The sequence below is a fragment of the Gambusia affinis genome, linkage group LG18 (genome assembly GCF_019740435.1).
Source record: "Gambusia affinis linkage group LG18, SWU_Gaff_1.0, whole genome shotgun sequence".
Lineage (NCBI taxonomy): Eukaryota > Metazoa > Chordata > Actinopteri > Cyprinodontiformes > Poeciliidae > Gambusia > Gambusia affinis.
This window is the reverse complement of record NC_057885.1, coordinates 15,119,438-15,137,691: the sequence shown is the minus strand read 5'-3', so window position 1 is coordinate 15,137,691 and position 18,254 is coordinate 15,119,438. Positions and strand designations below refer to the sequence as shown.

The 18,254-nt window shown below is 39.1% G+C and overlaps 1 protein-coding gene across 43 annotated transcripts in view; it reads right to left on the bottom strand.

Annotated features, from left to right (window-relative positions):
* LOC122820557 (receptor-type tyrosine-protein phosphatase delta-like) overlaps window positions 1-18,254 on the bottom strand; it is a 437,628-nt gene that overhangs the window by 267,662 nt on the left and 151,712 nt on the right. For all 43 annotated transcript variants that reach the window (XM_044098059.1, XM_044098069.1, XM_044098058.1 and 40 more), the window contains one exon: window positions 3,040-3,114. The gene's annotated coding sequence lies outside the window, so the exon portion shown is untranslated. The remainder of the gene's footprint in view (window positions 1-3,039; window positions 3,115-18,254) is intronic.

The window sequence follows — 18,254 nt, the reverse complement described above, 5'->3', positions numbered from 1 at the left end:
TTTTTTGTCACAGTGAAATGTTCCATGTAATCAAACAATTTATTATATCAGACAAGGATAACCTGAATCAATGCAAAAATATGATTTTATGTATTAATGGAAAAATCCATCCAAACCAACCTAACCATTTGTGGAGAAGTAATTGTACCACTCTTGGTGACTGAAATGGAAATAAGTTTTTGAAATAATTTTTTTTTACACCAACACCACCAACAAATTCTAAGAAACCAAGTTTTTCTGCAGGTATAACAAGACCAACACCTTCTAAAATGTTGCACTTTTGTTTCTTTAGGTCACAAAATATTTTCCCAGAATGCATGAGATCAGTTAAAAAGTTTTTTGAAATGTTGATCAGTGGACATTTTCCCTTTGAATCTCCATGGATCCCACTTTTGCTCAGTTTCTCACTAATGTTTGAACGAACACTGACTTTAAAGGGGCAGTATTGTGTGTTTTTCAGGCACATTGTGTCATTTCATAGCACAGTCAAGAAACTGTGTTACCTTCATTTGTCATGAAAATGCTAATTATATCAAATATGACTGGGAAGAAATTGTCCGATGTTTAACATCCTGAATTTGGGCCTCTGTTTCTGTAAAATCTCTGGCTCTTTCTGAAACTCTCCCTTCAGGAAGTCATTGCAACATTTCTCCTCTATTAGCCCTTTAACAACACTGCTTACCAGAGTTGCACTAAAAAGTAGCTTGTACAACGAGCTCAGCAGATGTGCATTTCCACCAGGTGTTTGCTAAGTGCTGCTGGCTGGTGGAGCTGAATCGAGGCGGCGCTGGGGAAAGGGATGCTCTGTGAGGCGGAAACTGCAGCTCCGAAGAGAAGCTGCACCTCGAAGGCAGCGCTAGGTCCAACCAGGCATTTTGCACAGCTGAGTGACTGGCCTGCGACATTAAACGATTTCTCAAAAATGCGCACTCCAGGTACATTTTTGATGCAACATAACATGGGAGTAACATAACATGATGTAAAGCTCAAAAAGGTTGACTTAACATAATACTGACATCTGCAGTATTTTAGATGGTTTCATGGGCCTTCCTTAGAAGGAAGTATAAGTGCTACTTGTTTATCTTTCAGTCTACTTTATGATGTCATGCTAGCTCTAGTTGTTTGTATTTTTCATTGTACAAGATTCAAAGTTATTTAGCCTGGCAAATGAAATTGGACCCAAAAAACATTGCAACTTAATAACTTTCTTTAAAAACGGCTCCTGCGTCAATTTTTTTTAACCGTTTTTTTATCTCTATGACAATACAATCAGTTGAAAACTGCTTTTGTAATTGCACGTTATCTTTTTCGCATATATTATGATCTAAATAAGAGTGATAAATAAAGACCAAACAAAATCTGGAAGATGGATTAGGTTTTCTTCCCAGCACTGCATGGGAAATAAAAGGAATCCTTTACATTTTAAGGCAGGGGGAGTAAGAAGGAGAATTAAAGAAAGAGCCTCGTCTTAAAAAGGGGAAACAGTCCATCGATGATTCGATCTCCACGTTACTTTCCCTACAAGAGCACTTGATAAGTTCACAGCAAATCCTTTGGACATGTACAAGAATGTTCTGCTCTGTGCTGGCCTCTACCCAGGGAACAGTAACTCACAGCAACACAAACGCTCCAATTACAGCTGCACCCGCAAATCCTCGGGGAGGAAAACCGCAGCGCTGCTCACTGATCTGAAAAACACCACTGTGATAGTGGATAACTTCACTCAACTTCCAGAGGACACGAACTGCACTTTTAATGATCCCGACCAGACCGCTGTTAAGCAGATGATAATGAGACATTTTTGAGAGGAGCTGATTTATGAGAGCATATGGAGCATTTTGTGGTTGTGTGAACTAATGAGTGGCGAGTTAAGTGGTACTTTATGTGTGACACCGCAGCGGAAGGTAAATGATACAATTATTTTGACACCGAGGGTGAGTGTGAGGCACTTCTGGGTCACGAATCGGGTGAGCTCACTGCTGATTTTCCTCAGGAACCATCTCTGTGTGTGTTTGCTGGCATGTGTGCTCAAATTGCCACAAACTGCTGACAGCACCTGTCAGTCCTCAGGCGAAATGCTGGGAGAGGTGTGAGTGGGCGCATTCTCTTCTCGGTGGCAAACAAACACCAGCAGCAGTAGTGATATCTGCACTCCAGAGGGCACCATTAGCATGCTTTAGCTTGGCTAATCCGTGCTGTCCTGATATTTTCAGTTGGCAAAACAATAAAATCTGTAACTAAGACTGAATAAAATGCGAGTTGTATTTTTATATTGCACTATTGACTGAAACAAAGAGATTAAACTTACTTTATTCACCAAAGTGAATTATTGCAAGAAATCAAATAGCAAATGGCAAAGCAATTTACTGTGACTAAGCAATAGATCATGTCCAGACATGCATGCTTTCGGTGCATTAATCCATACTAACACCATTTAGTTGTCTGACCCCTTATTTGATTTCTCTGGCTTCACTTGTTTACCCTTTTCCTTTTCATATCGTTTGGCACATTGATATTTGAACTCAGAAAAATATTTGTTTAGAAGAAGAAATACATCAATAGTGGTTACCCTCTCCCACCCCTCAGCTAAAGTGATTCCACAGGAAACCAGGATTTGTGCCGGAGCAGATGTTATTTAGAAAAAAAAAGCATAGGACTGTTTTGATCAAACAGACATATCAATACATTACGAAAAAGGTCACTTCTAGGAAACAATTGCTCTTTCCAATGTCACAGTGTCACTTTTAGCAGAGAATCATAGCGAAGAGAAACTACACAAAGTGTGTAATCTGTAAGACTTCTTTTACAAATAGATATGTGAATTTCAAACATTTAATTTGTTCCTAGCTAATTTATTAATTTATTGCTAGTTGCTAGTCTCCATAAGCCCACAATTGCAATGCTTTTTCAGCACTAGCTCTTGCCTGTTGTTGCACTGAATAAAGTTTGGTGGAAAAAACAAAATGGAAAAAAAAATAAAAATCTTTATGATCTTTTTATTTTATTTTTTCTTTTGGGATTATAAAAAGTAGATCTTACCCTGTTTGGAACAAACGGTTGTGACTGCTGCCTCAGACAAAGAGCGAAGACAGAACAGAACTCCTCAGAATTTCCCTGGAAGCAAAAAGACAAAGAGGTGAGGATTTATTATGCGTTAGTGTATCGTAATGTTTTATACAACAAAAAGCAAAAGCAGGGATAAACATGAATTGAAAGCCACACACACACACACACACACCCACACCCACACACACTGCTTTGTTATCAGCACATTCTTTTCAAGTGTGTAAGCACATTTCATAAACTGATTTTCCCAACTGTGCATAATAAGAGCAGCTAAAAATGGGCTCCAGCAATGAGTGCTGACATAACCTTCATCTTTAACTAAAGAAAGGTTGGTAGGATGGTTTCTCATGTATGTATTAATTTTTGACAGTGACAGCATGGTTTAAAGAACAACCTTAGCTTTTTGAGAAAGTGGTAAACTGTGCATGAAACCTTGTCAAAACTATGTACAGCCCATGCCTGTCTTTGCTATTTGTAGTCCAGCACTGAACTAACTGAGATGAGAGAAGTAAAGTGCATTCTAGAATGTCACAGCAGCACCGGTGATTGACATTTCCCCAGTCTGCGCGTTATCTTGCATGAAAATGACACCAATAATTGGATGTCAGACACCTCCCCTCCTGACCATCTCCAATATTCTGCATCAAGGCGTTTTTTTTCTCCTTCAGAACATTCCTTCTTACTTTTCAAGTTTATCTCTTCGTTGCTCGAGTGCTTGATATGCAAAAAAAAAAAAAAAAAAAAATCCTATGTTTATTTTGCAGATCAAAGTTCTGCTCTGCTCCCTCCCTTTCCTCAGTTTTCCCATCTAAAAGTGGTCTCCTTTTATTATGCAAGCCAACAAAGAGCAGCCCCGCTCTTGCACCTCATTCCAAGCATACTGATTAATTAGCTCATATAATTAGCTTAATGATTTAGAGAAACATAGCCACAGCCACCCAAGAACCTATGCTAATGGACCCCTGTCTGCAGCAATTAAAATGCCCATATCTTAACAATTGTGGTTTGTGGAAGTCCAGATACCAGGCACAGAGGGGAGAGTAGGTGCTAATCGATGTAGCATTGTATTAGCTGTTGTTACTTTAATGAACTCTGTTATAGTTATCACATCGTCAGACTGTGTTCATGCGTTTAATTTCATGCATTTCATTTAGGTAATACTTTGCAGACTGCACTGGAACGCTGGGAGCTAATGAAGTGTTCTTCGCTCTTGCTATGACGATTAATTTTGGCGCCGGCAGTAGACTCTGCACTTAAATTAGATTTGGAAAGTGATGCAAGACGCTGAAAGTGCAAAAACCGCTTTTAGAGCTACAAGGGAGCCAATTTACAGCCTTATCTTTATCCGTCATATTATGCCGTTCTATATAATATCCGGCGCTCAGCTGGAGGATGTTAACTCCCTCTCTCTGTGTGAGCACACAGCGTGAAGTGCATGAGTTAGGACATGGAGTTGTGGACGTTACAGATTCCATTAAATATGAGTCAGACCAGACAGTATCTCTGCTCTCTGACAGTACCATCAGCATTCCTGGCTGCACTTCAGACATAAATCGCCCATTTATGACCTTCCGCTGAACAGTAACCAACAGAGACAGCGGCTCAACTCGTAAAACCACCAGAATGTTGAGATGGAGGTGAAGATATTACCTGTCTATGCACGACCTCTTAAACGGGTGCCAAGTGGGAGCAGTTGGATAAAATGTAAGCCTTATTTGCTTTTTTTTTTTTTTTTTTTTCCTGTGCCACAACTGAATGTTTAGAAGATCTCACGTAGTAATAAACGAGTGGTAATTCACTGCACACTAACACTGACACAGTAAATATGACGTTCGACTGCAGCTGGTTTAGTGCTTAATGCATGAGCACATTGTGCAAATTTTCAGGCATGCCTCAGAATATAAAATACCCAGAAATGCTCGTAACATCATGTTGCACAAGATGGTTCACTCATTCATTTACTCACTTTATTAGAACTGAGTGTTTTTGCATTCTGCAACGCTACTTCAACACAGTGAGGCCACATAATTATGTGTCAAGTGTCTGTCACATAAACAGTCAGGATACACCAGAGTAAACATGTAAATCTGAGGTCTGCCTACGTGAAACTGACCCGTTACCCTTTTACTGCGGGTTGTGTCGTCTCACACACCTTTGAATAGCACACAAAATATCTATGGACAGTTTTGGTCCACCTACCATATGAATACTTATCACCTATCTTGAAATTACACCCATGTTTCACAAATGCAATGCATGTTTCTCACTCTGTCAACTGGTAACTGACATCAGTCAAAACACATCATATTTTTTTCCGATCCGATTGAGGATGCTAATGCTAATCTAGTTATTGCAACATTACTCTTCAGAGTGATGTTATCACTGTCATGCTAATATGTTAGCTTGCAGAATGTTAAGGTAAATTTTAGTACAATAAAATTAGCATTTACCTCCCAATCCAGATCGGTTTAGAGAACATGATTGCTTGTCTTGATGGATGCAGTGCTTAACACATTTTGCACTGTCATGAGGAATTTCTAACTAGAAGTACATTTAAATAAGAAAAAAAAAAATAGAAAAAGTTCAAGATTTTTTATCACTTATTTCATAAAGTAAAACTCATATGGATTACACAAAGTAAATATTTTACGCTTTTATTTATCGGAGTCTTTATGCATAAAGATAATGAAACCCCGAAATTAACTCCTTCTGAAATCCTGAATTTCAGGTCATCTGGCTTGTTGCTTCTGGTATTTTATCTTGTTCTTGACAATACACCTTAGATTCTCTAAAGTTACCGTCAGGATAGTTTGCTGGTCAATCAGGCACAGCATTACTATGGTCATTCAACAAGCTGTTGGTATCTTTGCCAGTGAAGGCAGGTGCCAAGACTTGCTGGAAAATTAAATCAACATCTCCTTAAAGATAGTCAGCAAAAGGAAACGTAGAGAGAAAGATTTCCTGGTAGACGGCTCCATTGACTGTGGACTTTGGAAACACAGTGGACCAAGACCAGCAGATGACATGGCACCCCAAATCACCACTGACTATAGAGGATTCAATGCCTCTTCCTCCAGACTCTGGTGCTTTGATTTCCAAATTAAATCAACTTTACTTTAATCTGAAAAGATGGCTTTGGAAAACTAAGCAACAGTCCCATCCTCTTTTTTGTTCTAATCCTAGGTATGATACTTTTGACAGTGTTTGTTGTTCATTTAAGACTTAACATAACTAATGCAGCAGTTTGGCTTATGTTATGGTGGGCTCTTAACGGAATGAGTTCAGCTGCATTTCACATCATGTGAATAAATTATTGCTTGTGCAGCTTTTTCTGCTGCATGTATCCTTCCATTCAACCTTCCACTGATATGCTTGAATACAGCACTGTGAACAGCCACTTTCTTTAGCCAAAACTTTTATTTTTTCTTTTATATATATTTTTTGGCTCTAGAGGGCTTTATTTAACAGTGCATGGACAGGAAATGGGGAGGAAAGAAAATGGGAAAGACATACAAGAAATGACCCAAAACCTAGAATTGAACCCAGGACAACTGTGTTGAGGAATACAGCTTCAACACATGTTACATGTGCTCTACCAACTGAGCCACCCAGAGACTTTTTGTATCTGACCTTACTTTTGTAGGTTGCCAACAGCAGTTTTCTGGACTATTATCTCTATTCATTTGTGACTTTTACTGAAAGCTTTTGCACTATTTAATGATATATTTAAGGATGAAATTAGTATGTAAATTCACATCATCTAACAACAGGACAGTAAACTGAAAGATGCCAAAAATCTAATCATAATTAGTTGTGGTTTGGTGACTGTAACCTTTTACACATCAACCCCAGATTATTCTAAATTATCTGATGAGATTAATACTCAAACACTGAGCACAAAGAGAAGAAACTTTCATGTTATTATTACCCTTCTAAAAAATTGACACCGCCGTTGCAGTTTCCAGATTTTGTCAGCCTTTCTTAGCAGATACAATATGCCACACGTCTCCTTAATGAAACAATGTAAGGCAAATGAGTCATAAAGATTCGCGACATCCCCCAAAGACACTAATTGCAACGCAGTTTTGGATAACACTTTGTTTGTCTGCGCTCGTGTGCTACCAGCAGGTGCAGCGCTTTTGCTTGTGCGAGCCGAACATCACAGTCCTCAACGATGACACCATTGTGTCAAAAACCCTGTGTTTCAGCGCGTCAGCTCGGCTGCACCATGCCCAAAACACGGCAGCTAAAAATGAGCATTTGGAAAATGATCTGCCTTTCACGTTCTCCTCTCTGTGCGTGTATACCAATTCAGCCCCCGTCTATCTGCAGAATTACTTAAGTGCTGCTACATCATATGTCTATTCAGACTAGTTATGCAAAAAGATGCACTTCAGGGGGAAGCAAGTTTGGATATTTATGACGCATAGTCAGGCTGACATTAACAGAATACATGTGCTTAGGTAAGTAGGGTAAAGTTAATAAAATGTGCTCATCAGGAATCAAGCTATATATTTGAATCAAACTTTATCGTGTTTATGTGGAGTTTAATAAAATAAACTGGCTGCTGCATCCCTACTATGTTATATGGACAGTGCCTTGTGAAATTATACTTTGACATTTTGTCTCAGATCTACAGCCTTAACTGTATTTTACTAATTTGAAGCAGTGTACCCTCCCATTAACAGTCAACTTTATGTTTTCCTTCAAAAGCCAAAAATCCTAAGGATTACACATGTATTAGTACTGTGGCTGATTAAAAGTTGAGTGCAGATGAGATCTTTGTACTCCACCTTTTCCGCTTCTTCTACTAAATCCTACTTATCAGTCGTATTTTCCGTCAGGCTGAAAACTTCCCATCATGCAAAAACCGCTCTTCCCCAAAGTCTATCAGAATCTGCTCGCCGTGCATATAATGTTAATCATTCAAATATGTAATCAACACAAACAGGATAAGCATGCTGTCAGGGCAAAGACTGGGCTGGGTGAGATGGTGTATGGAAGACACATAGTGGGGAGCAGAAAAAAATAAAAAGGAAGTGTATATAGACTATAGAGGCTGAGGAAACAGAAGAGGATACTTCAAGGCATTAAGATAAAGGCGGAAGAATTAGGTAAAATAGGAAAAAGGCTGAAAGGTGGCTCCATTTTCTTTTGACACTGGTATGAAACTCTACGCCTCTATGTCCCATCCTTTTCCCCAGTCAGCTTTGGAAAAGATGATAGCATTGATCCTCCTTTTAAAGGCCACCTTTCTCATCACTGCGTCACCTCACGTCAATCAGACGACTGGTTGAGTTACCTTAAAAGGTTTCGCATCTTTCTAACAGGTCTGAGATCACTCTCTACATCCTCCAGCCCCCTTTCATTTGAGGTCAACCTAAGAAAACTCTCTAATGCTGATTTGCAATAACAGGTATTATTACAGTTCAGATTAGGTGGAAGAAAGAAGGGAAGTTATTGAAAAAAATCTGCCCAAAGCTGCACTGACTTTGGCTCTACCCATAAGTGATGGATACAGTGGCTTTTACAAATGTTCTTCTTCCTGAAAATATTTACGCATTTTGTCACATAACCACAAACATCAAAGTATTAACTTTCAAGATAATAATACTATGCTATACTATTGCATTATTCAAATCAAAGCTATGATTTTTATCCGTTTACCGGTAAATTAAATGAATGTGTAAAGATGGCCAACATTTAATTTCAATAAGTGCTCATTGAATGCTAATAGAGACTTCTGTTGATTAATATTTCAACAGTCTGTTAATGGGGAGATTTATCAATACGTTCTGCCACAACCAGCTCTTTGAGGACATCCGTAATCTTGATATGGCCAAAAATGAAAATAAGTTTAATACCTCTGGTCTACAGTCTAGATCTGTAAAGCTAGTAGAGATATAACCCAAAAATACTTTCTATAATTATAAATACTCATTCTACTTTTTAGATGTCTATTTGTAATGTTGAAAATGACTTATTTTTCTTCCACTTCACAAACATGGCCCACATTGTGTTATTTTGTTACATAAAACCCCAACAAAATGTATTGAAATCGGCGGTGGAGAAATTGTCAACATGTCCTAGGGATGTTTTTACAATTTACTGTATGTTCATATGGCTTACAAATCCTCTGAATTAGAAACATGTTCATTAACCAAAATTAACATTTGTTGTCTTTGTTGCATATTTTTCAGTTACTGTTGTTCTCAAGCACAACAGTCCAGTTTCCCCAAAGAATGTCAAACCTTCAAGCGCAAGAAGGGAGGAAAGAATGAAATAGATTTTCCACTACAGCTCGCTCACAATTTTCCTCCCGTGTAAAGCTTCTTATGAGAACAGAAATCTTTGGTTGCTCATTATCAAACCTGGATTAAATTTATCACCTTTCAGGACAAAAAAAAATGGAGGCAGACTTGTTCTTTCCTCCTTTGATTTATTGAGTCAGAGAACATGCAGGGCATCTTTTTGGGTCATGCAGATCCTTCCCACCTCTCTTCACCACTAGTCTGTGCCATTGATCTAGCAAATTTTCCCTCCTTGTTCTGCTTGTGACCCACTTTTTTGACTTTACAGAGGAGCTGCGGGAACGTGACTCCCTCCTCCTCACCTGCGCTAAGTGGCTGCACCGATCGGCGAAGGAACAACGGCGCGCCAGGATACGGCCCCGGAGCGGCCTGATTTGTTATTGTCTTCATGTAAATGATAGAGCCGTCCAGGGGTGTGACTGTAACTTATGTGAAACACAGTCCTGATGGAGGTAGAAGTGTGCTCTGGTTGCGTGTTGATGGAGAGGTTGGTGACTTTGTTTGCCCGGCGATTACAAGGCAGGTTTGAAACATTGCATCACAAACAGGCCGACTGTTGCCCAAGCATGTCCTCCTTTCATAAGACGCCGTGAAAGAGTACAGAAATGGGGAAAAAAGAGACAGCTTTGTCTTGAGGTTTCACATGAACCTTAATGTCAGTACACCATCCCCCCCGTAATGCACAGCTATACCAGCTTTTATTTATTCAACTTTGAATATCCTTCCACCCCTCGCACTCCATTTCTTCTGCTAGTCTCTGCACATCTTAACTACGATGCTGTGTGCAGGCACCACTTCACAACTCACTTGCCTCCGTCCTGGCTCTCATCCACACTCATCCCTCCTTGTAACAAATGAGCCTGCACCGACCAGCAGATTTCTCCAACACCTTCCTACCAGCACTTCCACATGTTTCTCATCTCCCTCGCTCGCTTCTTGCTTTCAGACCCTCACCTCTTCTTTTGTTCCCCCTCTCCACCCTCCATCTTTAGGCACACGATGGCCATTCTCATGGCAGTAAGCGTACAGTAGGGCTCGCCGTTTGCTGAGTGGGCAGTGGGAAGCGGAGGAGGAGGAGGAGAAAAGGAACAGAAACGACTCCGAAGGAGGAGGGGAGGAAAATAGTTATCTAACAGGATTAAAGGAGAACAACGGAAGGAGAGTACTTAAAATACGCGCTACATGAGCTCTCTTGCAAAAACGGAAGGGATGAGTAACAATGGCTGAATCACTCTTGAGCTTCTCAGCCTCTTTCCTGCGTTTCCTCCCTCCCTCACTATTGCTACATTAATGTTCCTTTCACTCATGCTCCGTTTTCTTTCAATGGGCAGGGAATTTCTGAGGATCACACAGGAATCTTCTGGCAATGAATGAAACAGAGGTTTTAATTAACTAATAATGAAGTGTTCCATTCTGATAGAACTTTATGAGAATATGCCATAAAAGTCAATCGCACAGTGTAGTGAATTCAAGCCAATAAGTTCAGATTTGGCCACACGTGACAAGGGCAAGTTTTTTGTTGTATACTGTATGTGACTTGTGGCAAACTGCAAACAGAACTTTTTCTCTCAGATTTGGAGAGTTTGTCGTGAATAGATTCTCCCACCTGATCTTTGAATCACTCCAGCTCCTCCATAATCATCAAGAACTTTGCGTCTGCATCTCGGATCAATACCGTCCTGCTCAGCTTGACATAGACAGCCAAGTGGCATGGATACCTATTTCGTTAGACAATAAGCAATGCAGTTGGGTGCCCTGAACTTTATAAACAGAGACATTTTGAAGATTTTTATTAGTAAAGAATTTTGAAGTATAGAGGTATAGATGATTGTGTGTGAACAATCGGTTGTCTGCTTGTGTTGACTACTGATAAACTCACAAGCCCTTTCCCTGAATTCCGCCATACGGGACTCAGCAAGCCGGAGCAACCTGAGTTGGAATTTCGAATTTCCAAATCGAAGTTCAGGGGAAGAATACCAACTTCAAGTAACCGGTTCACCTCACCAGCTTTATTGTCCATCTAACCTAGGATCACAGGAGCCATCTGGTGGCCCGGCCAAAAGAAGAGGAAGTTTGCAGCCAGACACGCTTCTTAGCATAGAGCTGCTGGAGTTCTATTATGCAAAGCACCCTCCCACAAAATCGAAAACAAACACAGACACAAGGATGCAGCTTTCTCCTCTAGGAAAAAAAAAACAACACTTTACCTCACTTTTGTCCAGACCTTGCCAAATCTGATTCTATCTTAAAACAGCAACATGATATGCAGCTATAAAAAGATCCTAACAATCTATACATGAGGTCTGGAGGTGCTACTGCCTGTTTTTTTGGGGGTTTTTTTGCATTGAAAAAAATATGGCAGAGAGACTTGTCATCCTTTATAAATAGGACACCGCTTGGATCCAGCTTGAGCTCATTGTGCATTCTCTCCTGTTTAATCAAAGCATCTCCCTAAAGTGGAGAAAGTGAGTATGTATAGAAACATTAAAAGAAGACAGCGAGTGTGTACGTGTGGATGTTTGTGTACTCTGCTCTTGTTCTCAGCAAGAGGTATCATGTCCTTGATGGTTATGTAAGGGATGAATTTTAATGATGGCAAGATCATGGCAGTGTGAACGAAATAATGACGACTTGGCCGCCTGATAAATTGACTGCAAGATTGAGCTTTTTCTGCAGACTCTCTAAAGAGAGGACTTGAGAGCTTATGGGATTTGAATGTTGAAAGATAAAGGCTGAGGATGTGTGCCTGTCCGCATCCATTTTTCAGGCAAAAAAAATAAATAAAAAAATTAGAATAATAATAATGTTTTCAGGGAAGAAAACAGATGATAAAATACCTCAAAGACATTGTCAGTTGTTTACAATGAGAATGGAAGAGCAAAAAGAAAACACATGAGATAGAAAGGAACATTCACAGATGAAGTACGGTTCAAGATGAAGCGTCGGTGACCAGACGGTGCGCTGACATATTCCGAACAGTCACTGACACACAACTGATGTGTGACAACGAAGGACAGATGGGACAAGCAGAGAGAGGAGTGAATGCAAAGGCAGAGGAGATGCAAGAAATGCCTGAGGAACAAATAAAAGTCTTCCGATAACATGAGATTTAAAGGGAAGAGCAACACGTTCCAACTGAAGCTTCAGGCTGGAGGGGGACTGTTCCATTCGGGTGTTAGGGAAGCAAATTTAGAATTGGTAAGCCAGGAAACATTGGCATCTTACATCCTTTTTATTACATGAACAGGGAACTGAACTCCACCAGTGTTCAACTAAGCACATTTTTAATTATAACTAGATGATTTGAAATTACAAAGCATGTCAACATCAAACAAAGGTTGTTTTATGAGTGACTGCAAAGTGGAAAAGATTTTTTTTTTTTTTGTTCACACCCAAAAAAATTATTTTGTGTATGAACACAAAGTGTGGTTTTTTGCTGTGCAGCTTTGTGGTCAATTGGTCGCCTACAAAATCTATTAATCTTTATGAATTGTAGTAATGTACACTTTTAATTGAATTATATTTTATCATGAAGAACTGCAAAAAACTTGGCATCATTTGATTTTTCAGCTGTCTTTAGTTTGAAAATTTAAATGTGTACCTATGAAAATAATCTAATAAAACTTTAAATCACTTGAAGGGGATATTTAGCGAGTTGTTGTAGAGTGTACATTCTCTCATTGCCAACACTGTTTCCATTACAAATGTGTAAAAAACTTTTTTGATATTCAACGAATGTTTAAGAAACACACTTTCACAATTGTGGTGTTTCCATTAAGAAAGACATGCAGTTAAAATCACACATAGATGAGCTTGTTGTGAATGTGTGACAGTGCACACATCATCTATCAACCGTCAGAGGAGATGTTAGCATCTTATTCAGACTTTGGAGCAACAAACTCGTTGGGAGCATCTATGTAACATTTTGGGGAAATTGAAGTCTGCTATTTTACAGAAGAGCTAAGGATTCAACACTTTCGAATGACAAACCCAACTTTTGATGAATTGTGCAACGCTGTGAGATCTCTGGTGGAACCAGCTGTTCACTGTCTTTAGAGTCCAGCTCCTACAAATAAGCTCAATAGTGATGTCTACAAACTAATGCGAAAAAGGTGTTCCTGTTGCAATTTAGAGAAAAACACCAATAACAACATGGCTGAAAAACCACCTCGTCCTACTGCTTAAACTTTATAGAAAAACTTTAATTTCTTTTGAAAATGTTTCTAATCAGTAAATTTATTTTCGTAATTCCAATTTGCACAATTTCATGAACAATGAAAACATAGCTACTGTCAGCAAATTGTTGGTGGTATCTCATTTTGTTGGAGGGACATATCATCTGGGGAAAGATAGCTATTCATTTTAGATAAACTTTTTCAAACTCCCTATGGCATCTAGCCTATATTAGAGATTTGTAAGCCAGAAAAACAAGAAGAGATTTATTTTTCATTGGGATTTTTAGTTTCTGTCCCATTAGATCTCTACAAATAGATTTTTGGATTATGCAAACCTGCTATGTCCTTCAGTCTCTTCGACCTAAAGTACTAAGCATTACATATTTCTCTAAATATGGTTGCTTACCTACATTTAAGAAGTCTAGAGAAGCTCTCTAAAAACACAGATCTCAAGAATTTTGTTTTCAAAACACAGAGCAAAAGATGGCTTTAGCATAGTTAAAGAACAGAAGCAACAGAACTATAAATCATAAAGCGGCGAGAAAACAAATGGAACTAGGTATTACATGGGATTGTTTGCACTTTACATCCAGAAAAAGTGAAGCATTTAGATCAGAGATGAAAGAAAGGTCAAGGACATCATGCCTTCCGTAACTGTAGTTGATCTGAGACTTATGACCGAGTCCAACGAACAGGCATTTGGTTGACAGACAGAATATTAAAGACGGTGGGAGGTGGTAGAATGTAGAGGCAAGAGGCAGGAGGAAGAAGGCATTATGAGGATGAGTGGCGGAATATTAAAGTGTGAGCTGTAACCTGAAAGTGGTACAGAGAGACAGAGACACAGCCAGAGACAGAAGGAGGGAAACGGTGTGAATGAATATTAGTCACGAGGGGCTTTTCACCCTGCTGTTGATATGCGATGAAGGAGTTTTGGGGTGGGAGGTAAGGAACGAAGAAACAGTCTAAAAGTGAGTGGAGTGTGCAAGAGAGAGATAGCAGCTCCTATTCTCCTCTGGGAAGCTCTGAGAAAGAAAAAAAAAGCACAGAAAGACAGGTGAGATAGAGCGAACAGCAGAGCACGAGAAAAAAAAAAGGAGGGTGAGGAAAAATGTGGGATAAAACAAAAGCAGAGAGATAAAAATAAAAGACAGAAAGGAGAGACATCCAAAACAAGTCCAAACTATCGCGCCAGAGCACACTTATCTCCCAAAATGCAGACAGTACATTATCGCCAGTGGCACTAAAAACAGCCTGAATCATCAATAAATGAAACCTGGCCCAGGCAAACGGGATGTTGTTGCAGCTGCAGAAGGCGTCGGTACGCACAAAGACGAGGGTGATGGGCAAAGGATACAGCATCCACCTTTTCTGCCCCAGTCATGATCAGCCTGTGTGTTGGTTATTAATGGCGCGCTCATTTGATCGTCTAATTAATGCAGATAGCCAAATGCCAAACCTGATGAAAAACCGCGATGAGGGATTAGCTTGAACAACAAACGCTCTGACCAGCATAACTTTGTCTCTCCGATAAGGTGGCAGAGGGAGGCAGAGACGAAGCATTTCTGGATCACTTAAGCCTCTCGCCTCCTTTTCTCCCCCTCGTCCACTTTTTCCTCCTCCTACCTCCACTTCAGTGTCCTTAATGAAGACTTTTTCCTTTTGCCATGTGCCCCCATTCTCCCTGCTTCCCTCCCCTCAGCTACTGAGTGCTGTCCTAATTTCATCCTGATAGATGGAGAGGGAAAGAAGCTCATTAAAATTGCCTCTGTTAAGCTTTTTTTTCCCTTTTCTTTTCCTTTTGTCCCAGTCAAGTGCGATGGTGGGTGTGTTGTCTGAACAAGTTTTTATTTAGGCAATTTATTTCTTTCCCAAAGCACAATTAAAATTACATCAAAACGCATTTCCTCTAAAAAGGCATTCAGCTTTTTCTCACATCCTTTCAAATTACAAGCCTCAACTTCTGTTGCCAAAAAAAAGTTTAGTAGTGCATTACAGAAGAGTAGGGAGGGGGGTAAAGAACACACGGTTTTCGCAAAAAAAAAAGTCTTAAAAATGGTTTCAGCCCACTTTACTCAGATACATTCTAGTCTAAGAAATTGCCTTCAGACGTCACCTAATATATGACAATTGAGAACGTGGCAACAACAAAGATTCCCCAATGAGTTATTTCATGTGCTATAGCTAACCTAAATCTTCTTCTCCTTGTTGTTTTATGCTATTCTCACACTGACAGTGAGAAAAGCCAATGCCTTGAACAAAGCATTACATTCCAAAATAGAGCATTTGCATTAACACTTCAAAGACCAAGTTCCAAAATGAAAAACAATATATGAACAAAAATATTCAGCTCAATGAGGACTTCAGTATATGGATCTCAAACTTCAGTTCTACAACTTTCAGACTTTTCTGTGCTTTAGCACACACATTAAAATAATTGTCACTGACAGGACAGAGGAAGCACTAACATAATTGGATTCAGTTTTGTTCAACCAGATCTCAATAACTACTAGAATAACTGTTATTTACCAGAAACTTTATCAGACCTGATAAATAATTATTTGGTATTCAAGAATTGAATACCAAATAATTTTGTAACAAGTCCTAAATTTACAAAGACAAACATAACAAAGGCTACTGCGGAATACAGGAGCAGAACTGGTAAGATCCCAATCTGGCAAAGAACAAAATAAATGTGGGAAAATATATTCTACAAGAGAAAAATCATAATTAGAAACAAAATTATGAGCCGTTTCGAAATCTTGACTCTGTCACTCAATGCAATCCCCAAATTTTATGCGACAAGAAAGTGGACAGCCAGCTGCTTTCACATTTCCCACGCTGCTCCAGAGCAGCTGTACTACATAATTATGGTCCACACAGGAGCAAAATGTAATGTGCACTTGAATCAGAAGTGAGTCAGGAGTTTTACTTTTTTTGTCTGAAAACATCCTATAATCATTTGTCTCCATAACACAGACATTAAATTTTGCGACATGATACTTATTTCCCCTTATGCATTTTCACGTCTCATTGCAGTCACGCATTGACTGCAACATGGCCTATAGAACAACATTCAATAAACAATTCTGAATGCTTTTATTTAAAAAGCAATTAAATATGTTGCATCAAACGGCTGCTTTTAGAGTCGTAGCATGTCTACAGGTAAACCAGAAGCAGGTACATAGAAAAAGAATGGCTCATTATTTATTAATGTTAAGAGGGCATAAGGGTTAGCATGCTAACATTTCCAACATTAGCATGCTAAGAACACAACTCAGGGCAGAAATGCAAAACGTAACCAAAGATATCATTTCCAAACTAGAAGTATATCAAACTGAAAAATTATAGGTAGATATGGACAATTTTACTTTTCACTTGAAGTGCAAGCATCCAGCCAGTGTGTGAACCACAGTAAGATTGCATATTCTGAGACCAAGACATTATCACTTTTGGAATTTGACCCAAATGATAGATATTGAGATATATAAAGAATATGCCCTAGCTTGTCAGTAAAATACTGCAGTGATCCAAAAATAACCCAGGAAAGGAAAACATATAAGATTTCAAATAAAGAAGATTTTGTTGTTTCGTTTGTTGTTGTTGTTTTCTATTTTTCTATTATCCAAGGACTTATAAATTCTTTGCTGGAAACTTGCTGCTTAAATTGGTTTTAAAATGCCTTCCCTGATGTCACAGGGGAGCAAGTTTCTCTTGAAACCATGAAAGCGTTCAAGTCAAAGAGCAGGGGTTAGCCTAATCTTTCAGTAGACGTAAGGGGAGATGATGAGAACAAGGTTTCTGGCCTTTTGCTATGTGCATTCAAATGTAAACCATGTAAATGCTTAAACTCTGTGCTGAAAAGATAGATTCACAAATATTGATGTACTTAATGTCCTCCTTTGATGTATTGCATTGGATAATATAAAACTTCTTCTGTTTGCTGATTGTCCTGGTTGAAATTCACTTCAATGGCAGAAAGCCAGGAAGCACAGATGAACGGTAAGGGGAGATTCGAATCAAATGGAGTCACTTAAGAAGTCAATGGCCAGGCTTGGAAATAATAGAACGTACAAAAAAAAAGTAATAATAACCTCAAAAGGTATATTTTCATGATGGCATATCGCTAAATCAGTCCCATTGTCCATTCCATCCTTCACTTAATTCACAGCTATAATCTGTATAAATAGCTTTCAGCCCCTGTATCCTCCCACAGGAGATCCAATGCGACTATTATTCTTACCCTTAAGAGCTTTGCAGCACAGATGTAATATCACACATGTCACCTCTGGGTCCAGGCATTCCTTCATGCAATTATTAAGCCATGTGCTACACAAGGTATTAAATCTAGAAATGCCACTATTTACATGCAAGCTCTATTGATATGTGACTGAAAAAGGGTAGCGTCTATGTAGCTAGGCCAAAGGCTGAACAATTTAATTTATTGATTGCCCAGTTTTTTCAAAACGGTGAATCACTACACTATAGAGTAACAAATTAGGACGCATGAGAAGCTCTTCTACTGTATCAAAAATTTTTTTACCCACAAACTTTGAAGATGACTCTTGAATCTTTTGCCTTTCCTGGTTCTTACTATGTGCACAATGTTGCCAATTAGTTAATGGCGCACAGAGAAGGGAGAGTCCAACCTTTTTGCTTCCAATTTATTTCCACACATTTACAATTCAGCACTGCTAAGAAA